The 18399-nt window shown below is 36.6% G+C and overlaps 1 long non-coding RNA gene across 1 annotated transcript in view; it reads left to right on the top strand.

Annotated features, from left to right (window-relative positions):
* The first annotated feature begins 11086 nt into the window (after positions 1–11086).
* The window catches only part of LOC106148865, a 68940-nt gene continuing 61627 nt past the window's right edge, over positions 11087–18399 (top strand). Inside the window, exon 1 of the long non-coding RNA XR_001234586.1 lies at positions 11087–11195. This is a non-coding gene — a long non-coding RNA (uncharacterized LOC106148865). The remainder of the gene's footprint in view (positions 11196–18399) is intronic.

Below are 18399 nucleotides of genomic sequence, written 5' to 3'. Positions count from 1 at the left end.
GACTCAGGGCCTCACACTTGCCAGGCAGTCACTTTGCCACTGAGCTATATCCCTGGCCCAACTAGGGACTTTCTAAGGTCAGCTATCCCAATAATTTGTGATTCAAATGTCTCTATTTTCCTTTGCACTGATGTTAAACTCCAAGGGTATATCATATTTATTTGTGTTCTTTGTTAATATGAATCTTGGGTCAAATTCTTCTCAGCTCTACATAGGGGTATATTAATCATTTAGGGAGTATCTGCCCATAAGCTGGTCAGACAGGGTTGACTGGTCCTGAATTTACAGGATCCCATCTCCTTTCAAGACTGAGGACACCAAGATAAGGGTTACAGAGAAATTCAGCTATACCCAGAAGCCTCTCCTAGTCATCCTAAACCTGTGATCACCTGAATTCCAGGACCTATGGAGCCTCAAATGACCAAGGACACCACAGACAGACACTGCTCCCTGGGAACAAAACCATCCCTCAGCCTTAAAGATTCCAGAACTGTAATACCTGGACTGAGACAATGATCAACCAGACCCCAGCCCACCACAGAACCCTTAAAAGCTGGCCTCCTGCCTCTGTGTGTGGGCCAGTCTGAACCCCTGTATCAGAGTATGCCTCTTTTGGCTACCTAAGTAGGAATGTTTTCCTATCTCTCCTGTAACTTTTCAATTAAAGCTTCTTTTCTTTAAATTTGTGTTGTAGTTTAATTAATTTCCTTTTCTGCTAAAGCAAGAAGCCAAGTTAAGAAGTGATACCATCCATTCCGCTTCTTCTGTGTGGCATTTCTTCCCCCCAGGCACAGCCTCACTGGAGTGAGGGTCTTATGACCTAGTATTGGACAAAGTATGTCACAAAATTTTGTTACCCAGCACCTGCATTAAAAAAGTCAGGGAAAGTTAGAATAATATCTATAAATTTTGTGGGTTGCTTTGGGTGAGAGGGATTCTAGATTCTATGATCTACCTTGATGATGGGAAATTCTGGTTTCTATTACTCACTATTGGGGAGAAGGATGAACATTACATATTCCAGAAGTTAGGTGGGTGGCTTTTTTAAAAACCCATTGAAACATTCTCCCAATCCTGAGAAATCAGTTCAGTTAAACAGTTAAGATTTGTGTCTCATTTCAGTAGGCAGTATTGTAGGTGAACTTCTACTCAAGTTAGGTCTCTATATGTTTCAAGAAATCAGGTACAATTATGCATGGCATAAAGATGATTCACTTAATGACAGATCTCATGTATGATGATAGTCCCATAAAATTATAATGGAGCTGAAAAATTCCTTTTACCTAGTGACATCATACCTACCATAAAGTCATAGTATGATGCATTAGTCATATGCACAGCACTGTCCTATAAAAATAAAGTACATAGAGTGCATAATACTTGATAATTACAAGTGACTGTATTACTAAGTTATACTTTCACCATGCTAAACTTTTTATTGCTGTTTTAGAGTATACTCATTCTACTTATTGAAAAAATTACTGTAAAACAGTATCCAGTGTTAGGCCAGCAGCAACCTCATATATCTCACATGAAACATGTCTCTGGATTATGTTGTTCTCTATTATTCCTGTTTTAATTTCATGTTATTTTTATTTATGATGGATGTTATGTATACAATATCTGTTGCTAATATCGCCAGTAAGAGACTATGTGGAGTGACTGGACTGGAAATGAAAGTAAAACTAAAGATGGAAAGTCCATGATAATTACTTTCCAGCCAGATGTTTCCTATTCCACCTTAGCTATTGTCTTAGTTACGTTCCTGTTCCTGGAACAAAATACCTGACAATCACAAGTTGAAGAAGGAAAGGTGTATTTTAGCTCACAGCTTATAGAGATTTCAGTCCATCATCAGCTGGCTGCAAAGTAGGGTGGTATGGCAGAGGAGAAAAGGTCTGTGGTGTGAGAGGTGAGAAGCAGCCAGCAGTGAGCCTTCCTTTCCCTGTTTGTTCCCTATAGGCTGAAAGCCTATTGGTGGTGCCCCCACAACCAGGATAGGCCTTCCAACTATTCACAGCCAGAACTATGTTGAACCAATCAATGGGTGGATCCAGTTATCACACCCATAATCCAGTATCACCTACCCATGATCCAGCTACCTTCCCTGAAATTCATTAGTGCATGGGGCTTTGCGGGAGCATCTAGATATAAGCCATAATAGCTATGATCTTGAAGAAGAGGAACAAAGGGATAGAAGCAATTAAAGGATTCACTGAAGGCAGTAAGACAAAAATTGAAGTAGGTGTGTATCATATATGCAGAAACATCAAATAAACTGGATTGAAAACCAGACATAAAAGAATACAATATAACTCCAGGATGATGAGGATCAAAACAAAACATTTTTTGGAGATTTTAAAAGAAATGACTGGACCTGACTGTGATGTTGAATTTGTGGCTACCCCTGCATGGTTTTACAATTTAAAAATGATCATTACATAATGTGAAGGAATGGTAAGACTGCAGGTCCTTTTGTGAAAGCAACTGAAGAACTTTTGGAAAGTCTAGATAAGTTGATTATGAAGGAAAATTATTTGCCAGAGTATATCTTCAACATAGGTGAAATCTCCCTTCAGGAAACAGATTGCTGAAAGGACTTTTATCCAGAAGTGGGCTAATTAAATACCAGTATGATGACTTGTAAGGATGGGATATCAGTCTTGTTTGGGAGCAATGTTGCAGTGTAAAAATTGAAACATTTTGTCACCTGGCACAGTAGGACTCCCAGAGTGTTTGAGCATATCAACAAGAGCACACTGTCTATACACTATTGAGCAAGGACAAATCATCAGTGACCCAGCTTCTCTATAAAATGTTCTCTTGAATTTCTATGGCAGCAATAAAAATTATTTTGCAAGCTTTTGCTCACTGTTGATAATGCTTGCATATATCTTTCCTTCAGTGGTGATCTTCATCCTAATATTAAAGTGTTGTTTCTTCTTCCAAACATCACTTCTTTGATCCAAATATTTACACCAGGCTGGGTAAGACCTATGCCTAGGATAATTCTGCAATGGAGAAAGACTTTGAAAAGACAATGATGCAATTCTAGAAGGATTGCAACTTCTGAATGCATCAAGAATCTGCCTTGGCTGGGAGTAATGTCACTGACGGGGTTATGGATGTTATGGGGAAGAAGACACTTGAAAGGTGTGTCAAATGCTATGTCACAGCATTTGCCAAGGATGAAGAGTTTAAAAGTTTCAACAAAGCTACAGTTGAAAAGGCAAATGACGTTAAGAAGTTTGTAGATAAAATTGACTTGGAGGAGCTCCTACTGTCGTTCCTGAGGATCTGACTAATCAAGGGTTGTTGGAACAGGAACACAGAAGAACTCCTAAGAAAAAACCTAGTAAAGTGTTTAGGAGGAGGTTTTCAAAAAATTGTATTAGCGCATATTAGCTATACAGATTAATGACAACATTTTGGCAGATTTGCACATGCATATAACATACTTGGATGCTTTCCATACACATATCCCTTTGTTCTCCCTTCATAACCCTTTGCCCTTCTCTTGCCCCCTCCGCTTTTCTAATAGTCCTACCTCTACTTTCATGTCATCTCTTCCTCATTATTTTAATTCCACATATGAGAAACGAAACATGAAATACTTGTCTTTCACAATATTGCTTATTTCACTTACCACAATTAGCTCCACTGCCATCTATTTTCCTGCAAATGACATGATTTTGTTCCTCTTACTGGCTGAATACTATTTCACTGTGTGTATATACTACATTTTCTTCATCAGCAGTTCTGTAAACAAGGAATTGAGGTTGATTCCATAGCCAGGATTCTCAATAAAATACTCCTCATTGCAAACACATGTGTCCTATCATTCTTGTCACTTCCTGAAGCAGTTCTGGAAATTCACTTTTGAGTCTAATTGTGTTTCTGTAATTGCCTTAATGCCCTAGATCAATTCCGAATGATTACCTTTCATGGTCATTTTGACTTTTGAGAAGGATTAATGACAGTATGCCTTTTATGCTAATAAAATTGTTTTAAATTTAAGAACTTACTGTATTTTTTATTATATCTTACATATTTTAAAAGGTAAGAATATTCATACAATAATTATATACACAAATATACTTGTTCTATAAGCTTTTCTTCTATTTTATTTTTTCATATATATTTCTCTTTTATTAGTAGGTGCTTGCAGTCCATGATGTTTACATTCATTTTAGGGAATAGATATGTGCATTTACTATATTTAATTTTTTATACCCCTTATCCTCCCTTTTATACTCCATCCTTCCAACTCTAGATCCCCTTCCCATTTGCAAAAGTTATATCTCTATGTTTCCTATTTATGGCTTTTTTTCTTTTTAAAATTATACTTTTTCTCTCTCCATATATATAATGAATTGTACTTCTGTAAACAGGAGTATGATATATCAAGGTAATATGCTATCTTTAACTCCTTTAGAAAGTTCAGAGAAGGGGAATAGATGGGTCAAGGGGAATTTGTAGACTTAGTTTTCTGAGCACTTTCCATATTGATTTCCGTCATGATTGTACCAGTTTATATTCCCCCCAACAATGTCAAAGGATGTCTTTTCCCCCTGCAGACTTGCCAGCATTTGATTTTGATTTTTTGATGATAGTGTTGTTTCTGGAGTAGGTGGAATCTCATGTTTTAATTTACATTTCTCTGATTCCCAGAGATATTGAGTATCTCGTTTATGTATTACCCATTCAAATTTCTTCTCAGAAGTGTTGACTTATTTCAGCTGTCACTTGTTTGACTGGATCTTTTATTTTGGAGTGTCTAATTTTTTTTTAGTTCTTTATATAGTCTAAGTATTAGTCCTCTGTGAGAAGATTATTTGGTAAAAGTATTTTTTCCATTCTGAACATTTTCAGTCTATTGATTTTTTCCTTTTCTATGTAGAAGTTTTTAATTCAATATACCCCAATTTTTTTATTCTTTTGTATTTTAATTTTTTAATTGTAAGGATTGGTAGAACATGATGATAGCAGTTCTTGTGGAGAGTTGGTACATATATATATATATATATATATATCGTGTATTAATTTTTTTCATGCCCGTCCCTTTCCTTCCCTACTCTTCCCCTTCCTGCCATCTCTAGGACTCCTTGGATTTTGCAAAAGACTTATCTCTCTATCTTCTCTTACCTTTAATTTTACTTTATTTACATTTTGGGTCTCCTACATAAGAGAAACCAAATGCTGTTTAAGCTTGTGTATCTGATGTATTTCAATTAGCATTGCAGTTCATGGTATAGCAATATTCCTACAAAGGACACAAATATACCCTTCTTGATGGAGCAGTAGTTCCTTCTTTAGGGAACAGTAGTACGTCATTTTGTAAAAATGCCATATTACTTTATTCTGTTGATCGACATACAGGCTACTTCCAAGATTTATCTTACATGTGCTACACTGCTATAAGCATGGCTATGCACACATCACTACAACACAAATGCCTTTGACTCTTTTGGGAAGATCCCTAGAAGGGGATAGCTGGCTCAAAACAAATTTCTATTTTTAGTTTTTGAGGAGTCTCTGTACTGATCTTCATAATGGTTCTACTAGTTTACATTCCCATTAATAATGTAGAAGCATTCGTTTTTTCTCACAGCCTCTCCAGCACACGTTCTTATTTGATTCCTTGATGGTAGTCATTCTTTCTAGAGTAAGACAGAGTCTCAGTGTTGATTTCATTTTCATTTCTGTAATGGCCAATGATGTTAAACATTTTTTCATTCAATTATTAGTGTTTTGTTCTTCTGAGAAGTGTCTATTTCAGTTGGCTATTTTTTGGTTGAGTCTTTTCTTGGGGGGAAGACATTTTATTTTTAGTTCTTTGCATAATCTAGATATTAGTCCTATGGCAGAAGAGTAGCCGGTAAAATTTTGTTTTACATTCTGAAGGTTGTCTCTTCATTCTATTGGCTATTTCTTCTGTAGAAGCTTTTCAATTTGATATAATCCTATTTGTTGACTTTTTTTGTGCTATTTCTTGTGCACTTGGGGTTCTGTTCAGAAAGTGCTTTGTTTTTCCTTTGTAGTAAAAAATTTACCTATGTTGTCTTCCCACAGATTATTTTCATTTTGATACATTTGCATTTTAGTTTGGTATGTGATGATAGATACAGGTCTCTATTCAAGCTCTTGAATGTGTATAAAAAAAGTTTTCCAAACACCATTTATTAAAGAAGAGTTTCCCCTCAGCATTTGTTTTTGGCCCTTTTGTCAAAGATTGTCATCTTCTCTTCCATTTCAGTGACCAGTATGTCTGTTTTTGTGCCAGGTCCATTCTGTTTTTATCACCATAGTGCTGTAATTTAACTGGAAATCTTGGATTGTGATGACTCCTGCTTTGTGTTCATTGCCCAGGATTGCTTCTGCTATTCTAGATCTCTTCCAGTTCCATATAAATTGTAAGATAGGGGTTTTCCATTTTTTGTGACAAATGTTTTTGGTATTTGGATTGGGATTTGTGTACATCCATTTTGGTAGAATAGTCATTTTGCCAATACTGGATCTGCCTATCCAGGAATAGGGAATATCTTTCCAATTCCTGGTGCTCTCTTTGACCTCCTTTATAAAAAGTAGTATAGTTTTCATTGCAGAGGTCTTTCATTTCTTTATTAGGTCAATTCCTAAATATTTAATTTTTCTTGTTGCTATTGTGAATGGTCATTTTTTTCTCTAATTTCTTTCTTGGTGAGTTCATTTTTGATGAATAGGAACACTGCTGATTATTGTGTGATTTTTGTTTTCTGTTGCTGAATTTGGTTATTAATTTAAGGAGTCTTTCAGTGAAATTTTTTTGGTCTTCTTTATAAAAGATCATGTCCCTTTCCAATAATGATAGTTTGACTTCTTACTTTTCTATATCTATCCCTTTTATTTCTTTCTTTTGCTTGATTGCCACTACTAATTTTTCCAGTACTGTATTGAACAAGAATGGTGATAGTGAACATCTTTGTCTTGTTTTTGATTTTAGAGGGAAAGTTTTCAGCTTTTCTCCATTTAGTATGATGTTGCCAGTGAGTTTGTCATTACCTTTGAGCAGATTAATGTTAGGTCATTCTGCACCTATTTTCCTCAGTTTTTGTTGTTGTTGTTGTTGTTGTTATTGTTATTTTTTGCAGTGGGTACCAGGAATTGAACTTAGGACCTCGTGCTTGCCAGGCAAGCACTGCACCACTGAGCTAAACCCCTGGGCCCCAGGGTTTTGTTTCTTTTTTTATCATGAATGGATGTTAGGTTTTTCTGCATCTATTGAGATAATCATGTGATGTTTGTCCTTGTTTCTGTTATGTGGTGTATCGTATTTATTGTTTTGTATATGTTGAAGCGTTCCTGCATCCTTGGAATGAAGCCTACTTGCTCATGATATAAATGTATTTGATGATTTTTTGCATTCTGTTTGTTAGTGTCTTTTTGAGGCTTTTTGTGTTCATTAAAGAATTTGTCATTTTCTCTTTTAACTGGGTCTTTATCTGGTTTTGAAACCAGGGTAATGCTAGCTTATAAGAATGAGTTTGGAAGTACTTCTTTCCTTTCCTTTCCTTTCTAGTCCATTAATGAATTTGAGAAGTATCTACATTATATCTTTTCAGACAGTGTTGTAAAATTCAACAATGAATCCTTCTGCCCCTAGGCTTTTCCTGGTAGGTTTTTCATTATTACTCCAACTTCATTGTCTGTTATTGGGTTGTTCCAGGTTTTTAGGCCTGCTTGGTTCAAGTTTGGTAATTCACATATATTTAGGAGCCTGTCTATTTCTTCTGGGTTCACCAGTTGGTTGGAGTAAAGTTTTCACAATAGTTACATGTGGTCTTGATTTTGGCAACGTCCTTTGTGATTTCTTTTCTAATAGCTTTTAACATGGGTCATTCCTTTCTTTCTTTTACTAGGTTTGGTTAAAGGTTTTTGAATTTTATTCTTTGGAAAAACAAACTCTGATTTATTGGTTCTTTTTTTTTATACTAAGTTTGTTAGTTTCCACTCTGATTCTTACGACTTACTATTACTTGACTCTAGGAATTAAGTGTTTCTTGATTTCTTCTGTAACTCTGAGCATTCAGGGGTGTTATTTAATCCTCTGGTGTGTATTAAAAAATTTTAACCATTGATTTCTACTTTCAGTGCACTGTGATCTAATAGCATACAGAGTGTAATTTTGCTTAGTTTGTATTTAAGCATACTCTGTGGGCTAGTGTACAGTCTACTTTGAGGAATATTCCATGTGCTTTTCAGAAGAATGTGTATTGTATGGTAGTAGACTAAAATATTCTGTAGATATCAAATCTATTTATTTGAAAGTGTGATTCAGCTCTGATATTCTATAGATTTTTTTGTCCAGCTGACCTGTATATTTGTGAAAGTGAAGTATTATGGTCCCACACTATCACTGTTTTAATGTTTGCTTTGTATTTTATATCCAGCAGAGTTTGTTTTATGAAGTAGAATTCACTGGCATTTGTTGTGTGTATATTTACAATTGTTATTGTTTTCCTGTTGAATTTTTCCCTTAATTAAGATGTAGTGACCTTCTTTGCCTCTTATGATCAGTTTAACCTTCAAGTCCATTTTGTCTGAGATTAAGATTGCTACCCTTATTTGTTTTGGGGTTTCTCATGTATGAGATGTTGTTTTTCAGTCTTTGTTTTTAAACAAAAAATTTCCAAATTTAAATTTGGAAATACCAAATTTCCTTTTGGGTAAACTATTTCTCCTGTATGCAGCAAACCATTAAGTTTTGGATTTTGGTCCTGCTTGCAATCTGTGTCTTTTTATTGGGGAAGTTAAGGCCATTCACATTGAAAGTTATTACTGAAAGATATTAACCTATTCCTGTATTTGTATTATTTTTCTGCTGTTGATTTATTTTTCTTTGTGTGTAATTGCTCACCCATCTTGATGTATTCATCCCATGAGACTCTTGGCATGTTGGCGTCATTATTTCTGTCTATATAGGATATTCTTCAAAAAGTTTTGGAGTGCTAGACTGGTGGTGATGAATTACTTAAGATGTTCTTTGTCATGAAATATCCATTTTTGCAGAATATATTAGTCTGGGTTGAAAGTTGTTTCCTTTTAGGTTTTGAAGTTTTTCATTCCAAGTTCTCTGTCTTTGAAGTTTGTGTTGAAAAGTCTGCTGTAATTCTAAAGGGTTTATCTTTATATATGTATTTTATCTTTTGCCTGACAACTTTGAACATTCTGTTCTTGTGTTGTACTTCTGGGATTTTGCCTTTGATGTGTCATGTAAAGTTGCTCCTCTCTTTGTAATTATTTGGAATTCTCTATGTCTCACTTACCTGTACATTGAGTACTTTCCCTATGCTTGGAAAGTTTTCTGCTTCCTGTGAGCAGATTTTTTATTTCATGCATGCTATCCTCTAATACTTTCCTAAATGAAATTAGTCTTATGTTAGTCTTCTTGGTGTCATCTAGTAGCTACTGGATCAATTTTCCTTTCTCTCTTGCTTTTAATGTACGTTTGAATGTATAGTCTCAAGTTTTTAATCCTTCCTTGAGGTCTGACACTGTCTGCTCACACTGATCACCTGCTGTTCATATATTCAGTAGAAGTTTTTATCTACAGGAGTTCATTTGGTACCTTTTCATGGACTCTAATTCTTTGGTAAATTTGTCATTCATGTTGAATGGTCTTAGTCAGATTTTATAATTTTTTATTTGACTCACCTTGAACACATTGATCAGTTCATTAATTCCATTATGTGTTTGGTTATATGATCTTTATGATAGCTGAGTTTCTTTGTATCCTTCATCATTACATGCAGTTTAGCTATTTTGGTTGGATTTCATCTGCCACAGTGCCCCTTGAGTTTGTTTTGGATGTGTTTATTGCCTTGTTTTCTCATGTGCTTTGTGTGTGTGTGTGTGCAAGCATATGACAGCAAAGTGGGTTGAAGTAAAAGAAAATAGAGACTTTGCTCTTAGTATGAAATCTCTTTAGTTAGTTCTGTGTTCCAGTGATGTCCTCTTGGCTTTGTCTGGCCCCACTTAAGCCTATTCAGTTTAATTGGGTTAGACCCAGTATGTCAGTTATAAGGAAAGAATTCCTACTGCTTATAGCAGCATCCACAGATCCAACCATACATCAGTCATGAACACTGAATATTTTGAGAAGTTTGGCTTATTAGCAGTGCTCCCTACAGACTATACTATTCTGCTATTAGCATAATATGGGATATGGAGGGAGAGAGGAAGGAAAAAGGAAGAGGACAAGGAAGTCAGTAAGACATTAAGAGGGAGATAAGAGAAATATCAATAGGTTAAAAAATAGGACATATGATTGTTGGAGTTCCTTTATAGCTGAAGTAAAGGCTAGTGCTCAAAGTGCTAATATTAGTGAGTGCTAATATTTCTAAAGGTAGGAGGAGGGATGCAGAGGGAAGGACATTTAGAGGTTGAGGGAAACTGTGAGGTTGTCATGGGCTGTTAATATATTTGCTTAGCTTTGTTTGAATCCTCTCAGCACAGTTTTGCTAAGGGTTACCCAACAGGGTTATGGATGGTATCATTCAGTTTCAATAAGTGGTTCTTATTCTCTTCTGTTCACATACAGGCACCTGTTCTTTATATGCTATATAAAAGGTGGAGAAAAAGAGGGGAGAGAAAAAGTGGTAGGGAAAATAAGGGAAAGTAGAAAAAAAACAGGGAGAAAAGAAAGTAAAAAGAGAAAAGAGAGGAAAGAACAAGAGGAAGTAGAAAAAAGAAGTGAAAAAAAAGTAGGGGAATAGGGAAGAAAGGAATCAAGTTATATCATGTACAGGTACAAATTTCTTATAATGAATGTGATTATTATGTATAGCTAAAATGTACTAATAAACTTAATTAATAAAAAAGAAGTAAAATAAAAATTATATTAATAAGGGAGCAAGAACTGGAGAGCAAAAGGAAAAAGAAAACCCAAAACAAACAAAGCAAAGAATCAAACAAAAACGTCTCACAGTTGTTTTACCATTCATCCAGAATATCCCCATGGTTCCCTTTATGCTGTAGTTCACAGTGTGATTGCAGGCAGCCAAACCAGTTTTCCCCCTGTGGAATACTTAATTGCCTGTCTGGAGGCAGTGAGGGCTTTGTATTTCTCTGGACCTGCTTTTTGGCTGAAAGTGTGCTTTCAGTGAGGCTAATGGTAGACCTTTGTCTCTGTCCTGAGATCTGACCACCTCAACTTGGTAAGAAGAAGATATGATATCAGTTGCCCCATATCTGGTTCTCAGTTGACTTCTGCTAGGGATTTCCTACTCCTATTCCCTTCACTGCAGGATAAATCCTGTAGTCATCTTTGTACCTCCCTCTGTGGGCCTTCTGCCTAATGTACCACCAGAAGTCCTCTGACCCAGGCACTGCTTTCTGCCTTTCTGCTCTCAGCCCTTTATCTGCCCCTGGTCCCTGTCTCAGGAGCTCTGCTTTCTGACTTATGAAACTTGGTGCAGCACCTACACTTAGCAGAGAGCCTTCTTTTCCCATCCAGAATGGTGGCAGTGGGCAGGATTTTACGGTGTCTCAGGTCTTTCCAGTGTTTGGGGAAACAATAGGAGAGTACTTGGTCTTGTCCAGCTTCCCTGAATCTCTCTCTATTCCTCACTTCTCTAAGGCTGCATTCTATGGTTTCCTTTCAGTGAAATCCACATGCCCACAGTTCCTGGGGTTTATCCTCTCTCTGCCTTGGGGGCAGGGGGCTTCCCTTGTTGATCCTGAACAGTGGGTAGTGGAGAGGATGCTGCAGTGAAAGTGTTCCTTGGTGTTTGGGAGGATGATGTAGCGGCAGATTGCCTGTTTTTCTGTTGCTGGCTGTCCCTGTCTCTGATTGCAGTCTAGGCTTCCCTTGGGATTTAACTGCAGTAACTCCAGGGCTAGATTTTCTTTCCAAGTGGGAGGAAGGTATGTAGGAGCCTATTGCAGGAGTCTGAACTCTGTAGCAATCTTTTGCTCAGCCTATTACAACAGCTGTCAAGATACCATGCTCACTGGGGAAGTCATGTAGGCCTGCTTCCCTTTTTCAACAACCCAGATATTTGGTTCAGTGTAAAGGATTTGTCTAGTGGTTAAATTCTCTGTATCTGGATGTGTTTGCCTCCTTTATTTCAGAATACCTGCATTAGTTGGTGTCTCTCCTCTAAGCTACTTCAGTGCACCACCTTCTCTAATCAGTCATGTTGGAAATCTCTATTTTACTTTTTCAAAAATACTTTTTGTTAAAAGACTAAGTTATAAGCACACCCACACTAGTTCAGGCTTACAAAGGATCAGGATCATCAGTGTTACTGTCTTTCACCTCCACAGCTTATCCCACTGGGAAGTTCTAAGTGGGAGGAACATGTACTGCAGTGTCATCTTCTACAACAGTGCTTTGTTGGGACTTCCTCCACAAGGACTTGACAGAGGCTCTTTCTGAGAGAATTTTAGTCTTTTCAAAAATATAAATATGTCCATGATGGTTTTTCAGTTTGTTTTTTGTTTTTTATCAAAGTTGTTTGTCAGTAGATGATGTACCATGAACATTCTTCTCCATTAATTAAAAGCTTTCAGTGTTGGAGGCCATGTTTTCAAACTTTGAGGAGCTTATTGAGGACTACAGAAGACCTACTTACAAGACCTGAGAGTCTGAAAAGAGTAGAAGAAAATGGGAAAGTCAAACAATGAGTTAGGAAGTGTTTATTCTACTTCTATGTTTGGGGAGAAATACTGGAAACTTGATTAAAGTTCTTCATTAAATATTTAGTAGAATTCCCTGTAAAACCATTTATACCTAGTGCTTTCTTTTAGGAAGCATATTAGTTACTGATTCTAATTTATTGGTAGATATATGCATATTCAGATTATATCTCTTTGATGAGATTTTACAGTTTATGTTTTCAAAAAATTGATTCATTTCATCTAAGTTATCAAACTTATTCATAGCAGGGAGTTCCTCTTTTTATTAGCCTTTTAATATCTATAATATCCATAGTGGTGAATTTTCTTTCATCTACTGAATTTACACCTTTTATTTTTCTGGTTAAATTGAATAAAGTTTTAAAATCTTATAGATCTCTCCACAGAACCAATTTTAATTTGATTTGTTTTTCTCTATTTGCTGTTTCCAATTTCATTGTTCTCTGCTTTAATTTTTATCATATCTTTTCTTTTTATTGCTTTCCATTTAAATTGTTCATCTCCCTTTGGTTTCCTAAAGTGGGACTTACCGTGTGAATTTTGATCAATTTTGCTTGCCTATATCTAGCAATCTGGGCAACTACTTTGAAGATAGCGATATACAATATAATAACCATTGTTAATTTCCTATCATTTTGTTTTGAAATATTGCATTCTTTTATTGCTTTTTTTCTCTTTAAAATAAAATTTTAGAAAATTTTTGAATCTTCCTTCTTTTGTAAAGCATTCATTGAATGATATAAATATCCATTTAGATTTCTCTATGTTTTATACATTTTATGTTATATTTTCATTTAGTTCAAAGTATTTTTTGTCAAATTTCTACTTTTAATTAATGTGCTATTCATTAACTTTTTAAATGTCTAAATAATTGAAGATTTTTATGATTTCCACATTTTAAGTTTGTTAAAATATGTTTTATTGCCTCTCCCTGGCATTTAACCTAGGTGCAATGCTGAGTTTTATTTTCCCAATCAAAGAGAAACTTTTTGTATCTAGTACAGAGGGTGACTATTGGTCAATGGTGATGTAGGGGTTCTGTCACTCATTACAAAATTTGGAGCCCATACAAGGTCCATAATAGGTCTATGTGAGGCCCTGTTTTTGAAGGTGTCAATATGGACTCCCAGATCACACTTTGCATTTGACAGATTTGCACTCCAGGGATCTTCCTGGGACAATTATATCTGCAAACTGTAATTTCACATTGACCCTTAAACTACTCCCCAGACCACTTTTCTATTTCCTTCTTGCAGGGCACTGTCTACCATTACCTGGGCTCCATATTTTCGTATAGGTATGGCTTCTACCCAGCCCAAGTAGGTACAGACAAGGACCAGCAGGTACTTATATTCATTGCATGTTCTGATTTCTGTGAAATCTACCTTTAAGCCCTCAAGGGGTGAGGTTCCAGTATGTTGTATTCCTGAAGCAGGCTGAGAAAATTGGAGTGGACTGTTCTGTGGACAGGTTTAACATCTATTAGCCACTGTGTTACAGAAAGACGACAGCCAAGAGTTATAGCAATATTGACTTAGAAGTGTCTCTAGTGCAATTTTTCCCAAGTGGGTGAGGCCATCGTGGTGTTGAATGAAAGAGTAGGCCATTCCTATGGAATGAAAGGCCTCTGGTCCAGTAGGCACCACCACATTCCTGAAACTTTATGAACTTCTTCATTTTGAGCCCACTGATTTTCTTCTGGGGTGTACCTTGGGTCAGTCACATGTCAGCAGCAATTTAGTGTTTCCTAAGTGTTGAGGCAACCATTCCTTGTGTGTACCTTCTTTAGCTGCCTGATCTACCAATGGATTTCCCCTTGTCAGTCATCCTGTCCTTTTTGATGCCCCTGAAAATGTTTGATGGCCACTCCTTTCTGTTCCAAGATGGCCTCAAGAAGTTGGAGTATTTGTTTATTTATCTCCCCACCCCCACCATTAGTAATCCTCTCTCGTTGTATACACCCCATGTACATGGATGGCTGTAAAGGCATACCTAAGGTCAGGATAGATGTTTATAGCTCTTCCTTGGACCTATTGGTGAGCATGACTGTGGGCCCATAATTCAGCCCTCTGTGCCAACCACCCTTTGGGAGTGGTTAACTCCCTATGACTTGGCCTACTGTAGTGATGGCATAACCAGCCAGGTGTTCCCCATTTTTGATAGAGCTGCTGCCATCTGTGAATAAAGTAATATCTGGCTTAGATTCTGGAGTATCTCTGATATTTGGTCAGCTTGAGAATGTCTCACTGAACTCTCCACTGCTGTTGGAGACATACCCAGAGGTATGGGTCAAAAAGTCCCTGCCCAGACTGGCTGAAAATCAGTCCCCAATACTGTTGGAGCTCAAACCAGGAACAACCCCTATCAGGCTAAGACAATGTGTCATACCTAAGGAAGCACAAATAGCAGTTGTGGAACACATCAACTGACTGAAAGTGGCAGGGATCCCATTAGAGTTCCAGTCTCCTTGGAATATCCTTCTGTTTCGTGTCAAAAATCCTAGTGGTAATGCTTACCTGTTGCTATTGGACCTTTGAGCAATCAATAATGCCACCATCACACCCAGTTGTCACAAACTCCAATACATCACTGAGGCTATTTCTGCCTTGGGCAACCTGGTTCACCAGCTGGGTTCTCAAAGTCACCTTCTGCTTGCTCCTGGCCCCTCAAAGTCAGTCCCTATTCACCTTTGAATGGGAAGATCCCAAATAGGATGAAAAACTCAACTTGCACAAGGCTACCCCATGGCTTTAAGAACTCCCCTACCCTGTTAGGGGAAGCTTTAGCTACTGGCCTAGTCACCTTCTCAGGAGACCAGCTGAACTGTGTTTTGATCCAGTATATGGATGACCTTTTGCTGGCAGGTAAGAAGGAACAATACTGTTGGGAAGGGACATGGGTTCTTCTTCCACTACTCTAGGACACGCATACAAAGTATCTCCAACAGCAGTGAAGAGTTCAGTTCTTCTCTATCCACTGTATGTAATTTCTATTCTTCTCTGAGGACTGTGACTGACAGGATTATATTTTCCTGGATATCAAGGGTCAGGCTAGTATGTCCCTCAGGTAGTACCTTGTCTGGGCTCTGCCTTTAGTCAGCAAGTTTCTTCCTAGGAGGGGAATGAGGCACTTGGGTAGATACAGAAACTCATGATCTACTTCATGTGCCCCCAGCTGGCAGGTTCATGACAGACAGGATGGGCAAGCTCTCAGAATCCCTGTGGCCCCTATGATTTTAGTTTCCCTCTTTGTGAAGGGTAGCATCAGGGTTGTCACAATGGAATGTTCCAGCATAAAAGTCATTTTTGGCCCTTGACTTATATATTTTTTAAACCTTTGTTTTTGTATTTTCAAGAGAAAAATATAAACACAATAACAAAATTTCAAAACATGGTAGTAGGAGAGTAACAGTGACTAATACATTACATATTATTTACTTCAAAGTAGTTGGTCATATTACAAGATATAAGCATGAAAATGTGATCAAACAATACAAGCACAAACTTTTTTTTCAAAGAACTAATAGATATTAGCAATAGAACTATCTTAAGTATCATATAAATGTATATATATTTTCTTTTCCCTTTCTTCTTTTCCCCTTTTCCTTATCCCAGTTTCTCTTTCATTTTGAACAATTTCTTCCCATTTCACAATGTCTATTGTACATTTTGGATCTTATTTGCTCTTTCATATTCTTACACTAAGGAGACAATTTGATGTTTACACATACAAATCTGATTTATTTCACTTATGAGTATGGTCTCAAGTTGCATCCATTTACCTATAAAAGTCTCAAGTTTATCCATCTTTATAGCTGAGTAATACTCCATTGTATAAAAATACCACATCTTTTTTATCCATTTCTCATTTGATGGACATTTGCGTTGTTACCAAAATTTAGCTCTGACAAGTTGTGCTATTATATACAAATTGTGCTGTTATAAACATGGGTGCATATATAACACTGTGGTATGATGTTTTTAATTCTTGTGGGGAAATACCAAGAAGAATAGCTGGATTGAATAGGACCTCTAATCCTAGTTTGTTGAGAAATCTCCACAGTAGTTGCACCAGGCTACACTCCCACCAGCAATGGAGAAGAATTCTTTTTTCTCTACAGCCCCTCCTACATTTGCTATTTGTTGATTCTTGATGACAGCCATTCTTACTGGGGTGAGATGGAATCTCAGTGTTGTTTTAATTTGCATCTCTCAAAAGACCAGTGGTGTTGCACATTTTTTTCCACATATTTATTTGCCATTTCTATTTCTTCATCTGAGAAGTGTGTATTCATCTCAGTTGCCCATTTTTTATTCTGTCTTTGAATTGGAGGGGTAATTATTTTCAATTCTTTATATGTTATAGATATAAATTCTTTGTCTGAGGGACAATTGGCTGAAATTGTTTTCCACTCTGTGAGTTGTCTTTTCACTCTGATTTCTTTTGACATGTGAAATTTTTTTATAAGATGAAAACACAATTGTTGCTTTCAAGTATTTCCTGTGCAGTTTGGATTTTGTTTATGAAGTCTCTACCTACACCTTTGTCCTCAAGATTTCTAACTCCTTCCTCTTCCACTAGACTCAGTGTTTCTGTTTTAATATTTAGAACTTTGATCCATTCTGACTTTGGTATAGTGCATGGTGGTAGACGTGGGTCTAGTTTTAGTCTTCATCATGTAGAGAACCAGTTTTTCCACCACCATTTATTAAAGAGGCTACCTTTCTTCCAGTGAACATGTTTTGCCCCTTTGTCAATAATAAGGTGGCTTACTGTGACTGTAGTTGTGTATACATCTTCTAATCTTTTCCAATGATCCTAAGGTCTATTATTTGCCAGTACCATGCTGATTTTATCACAGTAGCATGTGGAAAACTAATTTTTCCAGCATCATTTATTAAAGAAGATATCTTCTTCCAGTGAACATGTTTGGCATCTTTGTCAAAGATAAGGTGACTGAGTGTGTTTGTAGTTGTATCTGCATCTTCTAATCTGTTCCACTAATCCTGAGGTCTGTTTTTTCACCAGTACCATACTGATTTCAGTACAATAGCTTTGTAGTATAAATTTAAGTCAGAGATTGTAATGCCTCCTGCCTTGCCTTCATTGCCCAGAACTGCTTTTGCTATTCTAGGTCTCTTCTGGCTCCAAATGAATTTTAGGAATGTTTCCTATAGTTCTGGGGGGTATGCTAATGTTATTTTGATTGGAATTTCATTACATCTGAAAAAATAATTTTGGTAGTACAGCCATTTTCACTATGTTGGTTCTTTCTGTCCATGAACAACAGATATCTTTCCATTTGCTGATATCTTCTTCAATATCCTTTTTCAAAGTACTTTTATTTTCAATTTATAGATCTTTTACTTCCTTTGTTAGACTGATTCCTAAATATTTCATTTCTTTGAATGCTATTGTGAAGGGTGTGGTTTCCCTGATTCCCCTCTCAGTAAGTTTGTTCTTTGTGTACAGGAATGCTATTGATTTTTTAATGTTGAGTTTTTACCAGCTATGCTACTGAATGTGGTGATTAAATCTAGTCTTTTGGTGGAGATTTTAATGTTTTCTATATAGAAAATCATGATAATTTTACTTCTTCCTTTCCTGTCTTTATTCTTTTCATGTCTCTGTCTAGTCTAATTGCTCTAAGGTTTCCAGAACTGTATCAAATAGAAGTAGTGATAGTGGGTATTCTTGTCTTGTTCCTGATTTTACAGTGAA

Source organism: Chinchilla lanigera, unplaced genomic scaffold, assembly GCF_000276665.1.
Source record: "Chinchilla lanigera isolate Chin_1 unplaced genomic scaffold, ChiLan1.0 scaffold00030, whole genome shotgun sequence".
In the NCBI taxonomy this organism is placed as follows: domain Eukaryota; kingdom Metazoa; phylum Chordata; class Mammalia; order Rodentia; family Chinchillidae; genus Chinchilla; species Chinchilla lanigera.
This window is presented reverse-complemented; position numbering and strand designations above follow the sequence as displayed.